Source organism: Danio rerio, chromosome 6, assembly GCF_052040795.2.
Source record: "Danio rerio strain M-AB ecotype USA chromosome 6, GRCz13ab, whole genome shotgun sequence".
Lineage (NCBI taxonomy): Eukaryota > Metazoa > Chordata > Actinopteri > Cypriniformes > Danionidae > Danio > Danio rerio.
Genome location: NC_141026.1, coordinates 18,045,317 through 18,059,110, shown reverse-complemented (window position 1 = coordinate 18,059,110; position 13,794 = coordinate 18,045,317). Strand labels below are relative to the sequence as shown.

Genomic DNA, 13,794 nt, shown 5'->3' with positions numbered 1-13,794 from the left:
ATTTATTCTTCTCAAAAAAAACACAAAATATCCTCAAAAGGCAGTTCAAAACTCAAAAAGCTGGACTCAGAAATGGGCGCAGTTCCGGGCGCTACCACCAGATGGCAGGAGAGCGCTCCCAAGGCTTCACTGGGCAGCAGAAGGAGAGATGAAAAGAATCAGAGTTCCGGATATTACCGCCAGGGGGCGATTGAGCAATACCAAACGCTCGGCCAGCACAGGAGAAGAAGAGCCTTACAGGGTACTGCTGGGCGTTCTCCCTTGGTGGAGATTCAGTAGCGAGAATGGGACAGCCAGACCAAACCACAGCGATCCGGATGACAGGACAAAATAGCAAAATAAAGGAGGGAGAGAAAAACCGAAACCAAAACAAGCAGGAGCTTGGAGTCTGGGGAAACAGGACACGACAAGACAAGACAGATTACTCAAAATAGATATTAACGTACAAGCCTCACGAGCATGCAAAACGGACTGACGAAAGACAAGAGACGAGAGGAGACTAAATAGGGGAGAAATCAAGCAGCAACAGGTGAAGGAGAGGATCGCAAATTGATTACCAGGTCTCTAAGGCGGGGAAACAAAAAGCACGCGGACAAGAAGCACGTGGCCAGCTGTCAGAACAAACCCACGTGCTCCAAACACACAAAGACAACGCAAACAGGTAAGTAATTCCATACTCTTAACAGTACCCCCCCCTCCCAGGGGTGCCACCTGGCGCCCCCAGAAGGGGCTCACCTCGCCGCCGATGGAAGTACACGATTAACGACCAGTCCAAGATGTCCCGTGCCGGAATCCAAGACCTCTCCTCTGCACCATAGCCCTCCCAGTCCACGAGGTATTGGAAACCCCGACCACGACGTCTCCGGTCAAGGAGTCTCTTCACAGTATAGACCGGAGTGCCGTCCACTAGACGAGGGGGAGGTGGAGCCGGGGAAGTAACAAGGTTCAGTGGGGATTGGATAACAGGCTTTACCCTGGATACATGAAAAACAGGGTGAACCCGACCAAGAGTGCAAGGAAGCTTGAGCCGAACCACCACTGGACTCAAGACTTTAGTGATTCGGTATGGCCCAATGAACCTGGGTGCCAGCTTGCGAGAAGGCACACGGAGAGGCAGGTCCCTTGTAGACAGCCAAACCTTTTGACCACAAACAAAAAGGGGAGCAGGAGTCCGGTGGCGGTCAGCCACCCTCTTAGTCCGTCTGTAAGCCTGGGCCAAGGCCTCCTTATCCCTCCTCCATGTGTGGCGACACCTTCGGACAAAGGCCAAGGCAGACGGAACAGCGGCATCGGGTTCCTGAGCGGGGAACAAAGGGGGTTGATAACCAACAGAACATTGGAAAGGGGACATACCTGTAGAAGCTACCGGCAGGGAGTTGTGGGCATATTCAATCCAAGACAACTGCTGGCTCCAAGAGCCCGGATTTTGAGACACCAGACAGCGGAGACTTCTCTCAAGATCCTGATTGGCTCGTTCAGTTTGCCCATTGGTCTGGGGGTGAAAACCTGAGGACAGACTCGTAGAGGCCCCGATCTGTCTACAGAACTCTTTCCAAAACCGGGAGACAAATTGGGGTCCTCTGTCAGAGACCACATCCACCGGAAGGCCATGAATCCGGAAGACGTGGTCAACTACCACCTGAGCAGTCTCCTTGGCTGATGGGAGTTTGGGTAAAGGGATAAAATGGGCCGCTTTAGAGAAACGGTCCACCACTGTTAAGATTACAGTGTTACCTCTCGATGGGGGTAGGCCAGTGATAAAATCAAGAGCCACATGTGACCAGGGTCGAGAGGGAATGGGAAGGGGATGTAACAGACCAGTGGGTGGCCGATTAGATGTCTTATTCTGGGCACATACAAAACAAGCCAATACAAACTGTCTGACATCTTGGGCCATTGAAGGCCACCAAAATCGCTGTTGGACATTGACCAGCGATCTCCGGACTCCTGGGTGACAGGCTACTCTGGACTCATGACCCCACTGGAGTACTTCGGATCTTAAACTGGCTGGCACAAATAGCCTTCCCTCTGGACACCCTTCTGGAGCTCCCACTCCTCGCACGGCCTCCTCTACCCGCCGTTCGATGTCCCAGGAGAGAGTTCCCACCACCACCTCTCTAGGAAGTATGGCTTCGGGGGTAGCCTCTCCTCCTGGTACATCAAACAGGTGGGAGAGTGCATCAGGTTTTATATTCTTGGACCCAGGCCGGTACGAGAGGGAAAAATTAAAGCGTCTGAAGAAAAGTGCCCATCGGGCCTAACGGGAACTCAATCTCTTGGCTGAACGGATATATTCTAGATTTTTGTGGTCCGTCCAGACCAAGAACGGTTGTTCCGCCCCCTCCAACCAGTGGCGCCACTCACCCAGGGCCAGCCTGACCGCCAGCAGCTCTCTGTTACCAATGTCGTAGTTTCGTTCGGCTGGGCTCAGACGGTGAGAGAAGGCACACGGATGCACCTTCCCATCCCTAGAGGACCGCTGAGATAAGACCGCGCCTATCCCGACCTCCGAGGCATCCACCTCAACGATAAACTACCGTTTAGGATCTGGAAGACAAAGGACAGGAGCAGTGATGAAACGGGACTTGAGAACATCAAAGGCCTCCTGTGCCTGACTGTGCCATATAAACGGTACCTTAGGTGAGGTGAGAGCCGTTAAGGGTGCAGCGACCGAGCTAAAGTTCCGGATGAACCGTCTATAGAAGTTGGCAAATCCAAGGAACCGCTGCAGAGCCTTACGAGAGTCAGGGACTGGCCACTTGGCAACGGCCCTTACCTTAGCGGGATCAGCCTTAATACCCTCCGTCGAGACAATATACCCTAGGAACGAAACAGACTTGCTGTGGAACACGCACTTCTCCACTTTGACATACAGCTGGTTTTCCAGCAGCCGCTGTAGCACCTGGCGGACATGCTGAGTGTGTACCTGTTGCGACTCAGAAAAGATAAGAATATCGTCAAGGTACACAAAGACAAATCTGTTTACCATGTCTCTCAGCACATCATTCACCAGGGCCTGGAAGACTGCAGGGGCATTGGTGAGCTCGAAGGGTAGAACTCGGTATTCAAAATGCCCGGAGGTCTAGTTTATTAAAGACCTTGGCTCCCTGCAATAACTCAAAGGCAGAAGAAATTAAAGGCAGAGGATACCTGTTCTTAACAGTAATGTCATTAAGGCCTCTGTAGTCAATACAAGGGCGCAGAGAACCATCCTTCTTTTTAACAAAGAAGAACCCATCCCCGGCTGGAGAGGAAGAGGGACGGATGAGGTTGGCTTCTAAAGACTCTCGAATATACCGGTCCATGGCCTCTCTCTCAGGAGCAGAAAGGGAATACAATCGACCCTTTGGCGGAGAAGTGCCTGGGAGGAGTTCGATGGCACAATCGTATGGCCGGTGCGGAGGCAAGGAAGTGGCTCGAGACTTGCTGAAGACCTGGCGAAGATCCTGGTACTCCACCGGGACTCCAGAGAGATCCACCCTCTCCATCTGAAACACATGAGACACAGAACCAGGACACGGAGCAGGACCAAGACAAACAGCAAGACAAGACTGACTCCAAGACAACACAGAATTCCCTGACCAATCAACGTGAGGGTTGTGTTTACTTAACCACGGGTGCCCCAATACCACTGGAGCACTCAGGGAGTCGAATAAATAAAAAGTAATAACCTCACGGTGATTTCCAGAGACTATCAAACTTACAGAGGGGGTAGAGTGGGTGATGGATGTAATGGCAAACCCATTAAGGGAGCGCACAGTGATGGGAGAGGAGAGAGGAATGGCTGGGATGCCCCAAGATCTGGCCGTGGTGCTGTCCAAAAAGTCACTCTCAGCTCCAGAGTCAAGCAAGGCAGGACAAGAGTGAGTCAATCCATTGAACTGGACTGAGACTGGGAGACAGGTGCGTTGTGTGGGGGTGTCGAAACAAGGGAGAGTGCCCACCTGAATCCCCCGGTTTACTGATGGGCTGGAGCTTTTAAAGGACACTGCAATGCTCTGTGACCCGGCTTCCCACAGTACAGGCAAAGGCCTCGAGCCAGACAAAGCCGCTTCTCCTCAACAGTCAGTCGAAGACGACCTAATTGCATCGGCTCTGGTGAGGTGGTAGGTAATGGGGTGCGAGGATCACTTGAAGGGCGTCTATGCGACGATGCAGTCGGGCCTCCACCCGAAAAGCGAGATCCACCAGGGCATCAAAGTCTCGGGGAAGGTCATGAGTGGTAATCTCATCTTGTATGTAGTCATCCAGACCATCCCTAAATCTGGCACGAAGAGCCGCCTCATTCCATGTGCAGGCAGCTGCCAGGGTTCTGAACAGAACAAAATAATCAGTAACCTAGTGCCCTCCCTGACTCAGCTGGGCCAGTTGGGAGGCTGCTTCATCTCCCTGGGCGGATCGATCAAACAGCTTGGTCATTTCTGCACGGAAGTCCTCAAACATGGCACAGAAAGGGGCACGTGCATCCCACACTGCTGTTGCCCAATCATGGGCCCTGCCCTTAAGAAGGGTGATTACAAACGCCACCTTTGACTCTTCAGTTACATAGCGACGGGGCTGTAGAGCAAATACTAGGGAGCACTGTGAGAGGAATGCCCGGCAAGAACTAGGATCCCCGTCATAGGGCGGTGGGTTGTTGGCGTGAGGTTCAGGTTCGAGATGAGGAATAGCCACCTGTCTGCCACCCCGGGCATTCTCATGAAGCTCCTGAATTTGAGCATTAAGCTCGATTACTTCGGCCCTTAACATCTCCACCTCCTGCGAGGCTGCATTTAACTGTGTAGCGTGCTGGCCAAGGAGAATGCCCTGCTGTGCCACTGCGTTTCTCACATGCTCAGCACCTGCTGAATCCATAATTTGGTCAGTCCGTTCTGTCAGGGTAGAAAGGGAACAGATTCAATAGCAGGTGAAACAAATTTATTCTTCTCAAAAAAAAAAAACACAAAATATCCTCAAAAGGCAGTTCAAAACTCAAAAAGCTGGACTCAGAAATCGGCGCAGTTCCAGGCGCTACCACCAGATGGCAGGAGAGCGCTCCCAAGGCTTCACTGGGCAGCAGAAGGAGAGATGAAAAGAATCAGGTGAGTTCCGGATATTACCCCCAGGGGGCGATTGAGCAATACCAAACGCTCGGCCAGCACCGAAGAAGAAGAGCCTTACGGGGTACTGCTGGGCGTTCTCCCTTGGTGGAGATTCAGCAGCGAGAATGGGACAGCCAGACCAAACCACAGCGATCCGGATGACAGGACAAAATATCAAAATAAAGGAGGGAGAGAAAAAACGAAACCAAAACAAGTAGGAGCATGGAGTCTGGGGAAACAGGACACGACAAGACAGATTACTCACAATAGATATTAACGTACAAGCCTCACGAGCATGCAAAATGGACTGACGAAAGACAAGAGACGAGAGGAGACTAAATAGGGGAGAAATCAAGCAGCAACAGGTGAAGGAGAGGATCGCAAATTGATTACCAGGTCTCTAAGGCGGGGAAACAAAAAGCACGCGGACAAGAAGCACGTGGCCAGCTGTCAAAACAAACCCACGTGCTCCAAACACACAAAGACAACGCAAACAGGTAAGTAATTCCATACTCTTAACACCGCCTATAGTCCCAATTAGCAACTTGATAGCAACCGTCTTTTTAAAGAAGCATAACCGATTTAAAAATTCAAGAGTGTGCTGTAACTGATGTGTTTTATGTCGTAGAACAAAATGTGAAAGTATTTTGAGTTTGTGTTGGCCACGAACCTTATTTAACCGATTTTACTGAAACCCCATTAAAAAAACCATTGACTTTGGGACGAGGGAACTGGAACTGCTAAAATGCTAATTCGCTTCCGGGTTTTTGCATACAAATTGACGTCATAGTTCCTCCACTCTATTATTTTACCAATAATTCTCCTGAGTTTGCACTGCAGTAACTGAAATGCCAACAGGACTGGTCTGTAAAAGCACCTCTCTAACATGTATCTGCTTAAGCCATCCACAGTTTTTTTAGATTCTTAGCATCTGATGACATGATGCACTAAACATACTAATCATAACAGTGTGATCGTACAGAACAGGGAACAGCCAATGCTGATCACATCTGTTATCGTTTGCATCAAAGGGTAAAAGGGCGTTCATATATTTTTAATTATTATTCAGTGATTTCTCTGCATACCACTAGAAGGAAACCCGCGTACAACACTTTGAGAACCACTGGTATAGATGGGTGTTTAGGCCTTGTCTGTGTCAGGTTTTTCCTTTTTTCAGGTATTAAAGAGCAGGCAAAAGAGGGAGACTCACAAGAGCATCGGTGGAGATTTCTCTAAAAAATGCTGGAGAACAGTAGTTGGGGTTTTGTTGGGGCTGTCTTTGTTTATTTGCAGATTGGAGTGGAGCAGAAGAAGGAGAACAGTGGAGATATACTTGAAGACCTGGAGCTCATGAAGCAGGTAGTGCTGCTTGAACAGACTAAACAATGGAGTTAGTTTCAAAAGAAATGTATTAAGATTAGTTAAAGACCTGATATCTTTCTCTTTGACAGGTTGGCATGGAGCATGTGAAGGAACAGGGAAACACACTGTAATGACAAGTGTATCATAATAAATTAGGTACAGCCTTAAACTTTAAGTTGAGTCAACTGAACTTTATAAAACATTTTAAACTTATACAATTACATTTTTACAGAGTAAGTGTCACAGAATGTCAGGGTTGGTGAGGGGAAAAAGGAGCGAGGACTCAAATGCAGGGAAATGGGATTTTATTAAATAATAAAAATAAAATAAAATGCAAAATAAACTACCCCGAGGGGGAAAACATTAACAAAACAAATACATACACATACAAACAGGACTGGGCATACTGGCAAGGATGAGGACTGGAAACACAACAGGACTAGACTTCAAACGACGAAATGTGATGACGAACTGACACAGGACAGCAAAAGTGAGGGGTATATAAACTGTAGAAAATTAACACACAAACAGGTGAACACAATTAACTAACAATGGGTTAACAAGGAGGGTGGGACAAGACAATAGACGGGAGAGCGCATGACACAGAGAGACAATACAAGCCATGCGCTCACATAACACAACAAGAACATGCAGCCAATGAGAGAACTCATTAACCGCATGTTCATGACAACAAACACAACACTGAAGCACACGACAAAAGCACGTGACCACAATGTAAACACCGAGCCACGTGCTTTGACAAGAGACGCAAGACACGAGCACACGATAGATAAATACCTTACCGTGCGCTCACACATAAGCAACGCGCATGCTTCATCTCAGCGCCAACCAAAACTGAAACCAACTAGACGGAGGCGCCGAGAATAAAGCAGCGTGCTGCTGACAGAACAAACACAAACACTAGTACAAGAGCGCGCGCGTCTGAGGGACGCAGAGCGTGCGCGGCCACATCATGTGGCAGCGCGCACACTCTGCGTACACCCACGACGGCGCGCGCGCACACAGAGACAGAAACAGGACCAGACATTGAGTAGTGTCAGAGCTCTGCCACCAAAACAAGAATTTACAAGACCAAAGTGGCAGAACCCTGACACTAGCCCCCCCCAAAAGGGACGCCACCTGGCGTCCCTAAAGGGAACATCCAACAAGGTACAAGACAGACAAGAAACACTACAAGACAACAAAACAGGCAACATCAACAGACACAAGACAGGGAGGTGAACAGACAAGACGACATGAAGGGAGGGAGGGAGGGAAGCCAAGCCAGACCCAAAACGACAAACAAGGGAGGGATGGGAGGGCAAGACAAGGGAGGATCAGTCCAGGGTGGGACCGGAGGAACTGTCCAGGGTGGGTCCAGCGGGTCGAGAGCCCTAGCAGGGAACCAGGGTGGAGCCGGAGGGTCCGTCCAGGGTGGAGGAAAGGAACACCAGGGAGGGGCAGGAGGGACGACCCAGGGAGTGTCTATGAGGGGAAACAAGACCAGAGGTCTGTGGGGGGCCGGCAGGGCAAGGAGCCGGGCTGGGACCGGCAGGGCTAGACGTCTGGTAGGTGCCGGCAGGGAAAGGAGCCGGGCTGGGGCCGGCAGGGCTAGACGTCTGGGTGGTGCCGGCAGGGAAAGACGTCTGGGTGATGCCGGCAGGGCAAGGAGCCGGGCTGGGGCCGGCAGGGCAAGACGTCTGGTTGGGGCCGGCAGGGCAAAAAGCAGGGCTGGGGCCGGCAGGGCAAAACGTCTGGTAGGTGCCGGCAGGGCAAGGAGCCGGGCTGGGGCCGGCAGGGCTAGACGTCTGGTAGGTGCCGGCAGGGCAAGGAGCCGGGCTGGGACCGGCAGGGTTAGACGTCTGGTAGGTGCCGGCAGGGCAAGGAGCCGGGCTGGGACCGGCAGGGTTAGACGTCTGGTAGGTGCCGGCAGGGAAAGGAGCCGGGGTGGGGCCGGCAGGGCTAGACGTCTGGGTGGTGCCGGCAGGGAAAGACGTCTGGGTGGTGCCGGCAGGGCAAGGAGCCGGGCTGGGGCCGGCAGGGAAAGACGTCTGGATGGTGCCGGCAGGGCAAGGAGCCGGACTGGGACCGGCACTGAGCGGCGCTCAGGGGCTGGAGCCGACACTGGAGGGCGCTCAGGGGCTGGAGCCGACACTGGAGGGCGCTCAGGGGCTGGAGCCGACACTGGAGGGCGCTCAGGGGCTGGAGCCGACACTGGAGGGCGCTCAGGGGCTGGAGCCGACACTGGAGGGCGCTCAGGGGCTGGAGCCGACACTGGAGGGCGCTCAGGGGCTGGAGCCGACACTGGAGGGCGCTCAGGGGCTGGAGCCGACACTGGAGGGCGCTCAGGGGCTGGAGCCGACACTGGAGGGCGCTCAGGGGCTGGAGCCGACACTGGAGGGCGCTCAGGGGCTGGAGCCGACACTGGAGGGCGCTCAGGGGCTGGAGCCGACACTGGAGGGCGCTCAGGGGCTGGAGCCGACACTGGAGGGCGCTCAGGGGCTGGAGCAACCCTCGCAGAAGAGGCCTTTCTCTTCCGCCTCCGCTTTTGGGTGCGGGTTAACCCTTGGGGGCTGGACATGGACGAGGAGATGGTGCTGGTGGTGGTGGTGAGAGGGGTCCATTCCCCCTCCAGGATCTCCCTCTCCATCCTCAGACAGGAATAGTCCACCACCTCCCAAAACGTCCATGTCCTGATATCACCCAGCTCCTCCCAATCGAATGGCTCATCCAATCCAGCCAGAAAGATGTGGATGAGGGTGGTCTCACTGAACCCAAGCCCCCGGACTGCCTCAAGAAGATCTTCGGCGTAGATGCCAAAGGGGCGATGGTTCTGCCTGTGAGACAGTCCTCTGGCTGGGGGTTGGTCGATGGGTCCTTCTTGCTGGGAGCAAGCTGGGCGCAGAAATAGTCCCATTTCCGCTGAGTCCTCTTTTTGGTCAGTTCGTACTGTCAGGGTTGATGAGGGGAAATGGGGAAAAAGGAGCGAGGACTCAAATGCAGGGAAATGGGATTTTATTAAATAATAAAAATAAAATAAAATGCAAAATAAACTACCCCGAGGGGGAAAACATTAACAAAACAAATACATACACATACAAACAGGACTGGGCATACTGGCAAGGATGAGGACTGGAAACACAACAGGACTAGACTTCAAACGACGAAATGTGATGACGAACTGACACAGGACAGCAAAAGTGAGGGGTATATAAACTGTAGAAAATTAACACACAAACAGGTGAACACAATTAACTAACAATGGGTTAACAAGGAGGGTGGGACAAGACAATAGACGGGAGAGCGCATGACACAGAGAGACAATACAAGCCATGCGCTCACATAACACAACAAGAACATGCAGCCAATGAGAGAACTCATTAACCGCATGTTCATGACAACAAACACAACACTGAAGCACACGACAAAAGCACGTGACCACAATGTAAACACCGAGCCACGTGCTTTGACAAGAGACGCAAGACACGAGCACACGATAGATAAATACCTTACCGTGCGCTCACACATAAGCAACGCGCATGCTTCATCTCAGCGCCAACCAAAACTGAAACCAACTAGACGGAGGCGCCGAGAATAAAGCAGCGTGCTGCTGACAGAACAAACACAAACACTAGTACAAGAGCGCGCGCGTCTGAGGGACGCAGAGCGTGCGCGGCCACATCATGTGGCAGCGCGCACACTCTGCGTACACCCACGACGGCGCGCGCGCACACAGAGACAGAAACAGGACCAGACATTGAGTAGTGTCAGAGCTCTGCCACCAAAACAAGAATTTACAAGACCAAAGTGGCAGAACCCTGACACAGAAGGGACGACATTCAGTTCAGTAATATAACAGGACGTCAGGTGAGTATAGGTGATAATATATTGATGCAGATAATAAGTCCATTAACCTGAATTGGATATTTGATTATGCAGGCTTGGAGACTGGAGACCAATAGGCAACTGGATACCACAGACAGCAAACAGGATGAAGACTAGACGAGGAACCAGGAGACACCTCACTAGGAGAGACACTGGAACTCACAGGAGATGTGCTTGTGGTGCTTCAGTGAGTGGAAAACCTGGTCTTAATGGGGCAGTAAGTGGTTGTCAGATATTTCCTTCAGATAGACAGAAATAGATACAATATTTTTGTTTGTTTGTATGATTCAATTGTATATTGCTATCTAACTTAACATTTGCAGATTGTTATTTGTTATATGATCGGATAAATTGATCTGTTCTAATTTATTTGTATGCTGTCAGCGTTAACACATTGAATATTACTGCACGTCTGTTGTCAGATAGATTGTCTGGCTGTTGTATTATTTATTAGTAATTTATGCTGTCGGCCTGTTCAACATTTGTAGCTTTTGATTGTTATTTGTTTTATTTACAGTTTTACTAATTATTGTAACATTTATCTCTTCTAAGTTTATAGATTGTCATCTAGTAGAGTATTTACTTATAGGTGTGAAATATTATTTGTTAGTTTTAGAACAGAACCAGACTGGGGACAATGGTAGATGAAACTTCCAAAGAATGGTATTAGATTAATGAATGACTTGACATCTTTCTATTGTATTTTACAGATAAGATGGCACCACATGGAGAAAAGAAGGAATCACACACCTCAGCAACGACTGAATGGTCAGGAATTAAATTTTTTTTTAAATTAGGTGGACGTGTGAATCGATGGACGTCCTTCCAAGATGAAGGAGTGCTGGTTGTTGTAGATAGTAATTAGGCCTTGTCTTTGTCAGGTTTTTCTTTTTCAGGTAATGGAGAGAGAGCAGGCAGAAGAGGGAGACTCACAAGAGCATCAGTGGAGCTATCAGGAGCTTAAGATTGATTACTTTATTTTGGATTATGAAAGAAAAATTCTCCAACAAGAGTGATTATGCTGCTTCCTGATGGTGAAAGTGATTATACTCATGGCAAGTATTATTGGATAGTTTGGTCATTTGTTTCACTAAGGGCCTACTCACACTATGCCATCCGTACCGTGCCCAGGCTCGTTTCCCGAATCGTTTGAGAAGTGTGAGTGCGCTAAATCAGGCTCAAGCACGGTTCACTTGGCCGGCCCTGGTCCGGTTGGAAGAGGTGGGCCTGAGCGCGGTTCACTTGGGCTTTGGCGCGGTACACTTGTAGTGTGAGTGCAAAACGCGCCAAAGCCCGAAACTGAAAGCAACACGTGACTTTTAAGGGACTGTTTCATATGGATTTATTAATCATTCTTACTGTTCAGTGAACGCAAACTGCCGTAGTTTATTAAATACGCAAACTTCTCAATGCACGACAGCTGAATTTGCGGTTAGTAAATAACCGATTGTGTTCTATTTGGGACACTACATTCATATACTATGCTATTGAGTGTGTAACTGCATAAGTACATAGTGTATAAGTTCATAGTGTATAGCGTGCCATTTGGGACGCAGCTTTTGTCATTTGTAGGTTGAAGTGGAGCAGAAGTAGACTCACAAGGAGAACGGTGGAGATATACTTGAAAATCTGGAGCTCATGAAGCAGGTAGAACTGCTTCAACAGACTAAACAATGGAGTTTGTTTCCAAAGAAATGTATTGAGATTAAAGACCTGATATCTTTCTCGTTGATAGGTTGGCATGGAGCATGTGGAGAAACAGCGAACCACACATCAGTATAGACAAGTACATCGTAATAAATTAGGTACAGACTTACATTTTTAGATGAATCAAATTAACTTAATAAAACATTTTTAAATTATATACTTTAATTTGTAAAGACTAAGTGATGATCAGTTATTTCCTTCAGATACAGTAAATAGTTAGATAGATGTCTTGTCTGCCACAGGTGTTTCTTTTTCAGGTAATGGATACACAAGAGACAGAAGAAGGAGACTCACAAGAGCATCAGTGGAGATTTATCTGAAGAACGCTGGAGAGCAGCTTGTGCATTGCTGGAGTTCAGCAAGCATGTAGAGCTCTGTTACTCGTGTCTTTATCTTTTACAGACTGGAGTGGAGCATGTGGAGACAAATAGGAATCACACACCTCAGTGGTGACTGGACACTGATGGTCAAGAATATCCTTTTAATGCAGAAGTATGGGTGCATGGATAGATGTCCTTCCAAGTGGAAGGGGGTGGTGGTGGGTATAGATTGTTAGATAGATGTTTTGTCTGTGGCTGTTATTTACATTGTAGGTAATGAATCCTCAACAGGCGGAAGAGAGATACTCACAAGAGCATAAGTATTATAAATTATTATTGATACATTTTGAAATATAAGTTGCATGTACCTTTGATATATTTGTATGGGGGAGACCGGTGAATAGTTTTACTTCTATTATATTTTTCTATATATCTTTGAGATCTTGAGTTACAAGTTTCTGCTATTAAACTGCAAATAAGTTATTTTTGCAGCGTAAACAGTAAATATGAACACTTTTTAGTTTCAGGGCGTACTCACACTATGCTATCCGAATCGTGCCCAGGCCCATAACGTTTGAGAAGTGTGAGTGCTCCGAATCTGGCTTAAGTGCGGTTCACTTGGCCGGCCCTGGCCTGGTTAAAAAAGGTGTGCCAGCGCGCGATTCACTTGGGCTGGAAACTGAAGACGAGACGTGACTTTTAAGGAACTGTTTTATATGGATTTATTAATCATTCATACTGTTCAATGAATGCAAACTGTCGTAGATTATTAAAGACGCAAACCCCTCACTGCATGACAGCTGCACCTGTAGCAAACCTCTTAATTCCTGCAGCGCGATGACTTTATAATTGTTTATGAGCGTCAAAAGTGGCTGATCTGTTCGGCGAAATAATTAACTGCGTGTCACCGCATCCCAAATGATTTACGTGAAGTTTATTTATAAACTAATTTCGAGAGGATCACGTGATTTTGATTGAACACGGCTGGTTCTGCATTAGCATGTATGAGCCACCAATCACAGCAATCCTAACCCACTGTAAAGAGCCAGGGTTTCTCACTACAGTCATCTTCAATTTGAAGAATCCCCCCTTCCACCCCTACCTCTCCAGCTTTCCCTTCATAGAATGGCACGGTGGCCCAGTGGTTAGCACTGTAGCCTCACAGCAAGAGCGTCACCGGTTCTAGTCCTTTAACAGGCCGGCTGTTATTTCTGTGCATAGTTTGTAGGGATGCACAATATATCGGAAGCCATATCGTTATTGGCCGATAAATGCTATTTTTAAGATTATTGTTATCGATCCGATGTCTAAATTAAGCCGATAAATTACGTAATTGTTGCTGTGCACGCGTGGGCGAAACATGTTCAGATTTGTTCATGGATCTCTCCTCACACTGATTATTCCTTCAAAGTCCGTCCTTTCCTCACGTGGTATTGCTG

The 13,794-nt window shown here is 48.9% G+C and overlaps 1 long non-coding RNA gene across 1 annotated transcript; it reads left to right on the top strand.

Annotated features, from left to right (window-relative positions):
• The first annotated feature begins 5,157 nt into the window (after positions 1-5,157).
• On the top strand, positions 5,158-12,198 carry LOC147843439 (uncharacterized). The gene is made up of 5 exons (XR_015493564.1): positions 5,158-6,440; positions 6,533-6,599; positions 10,383-10,545; positions 11,039-11,096; positions 11,210-12,198. It is a non-coding gene; the product is annotated as an uncharacterized LOC147843439 (long non-coding RNA).
• Positions 12,199-13,794: the final 1,596 nt, after the last annotated feature.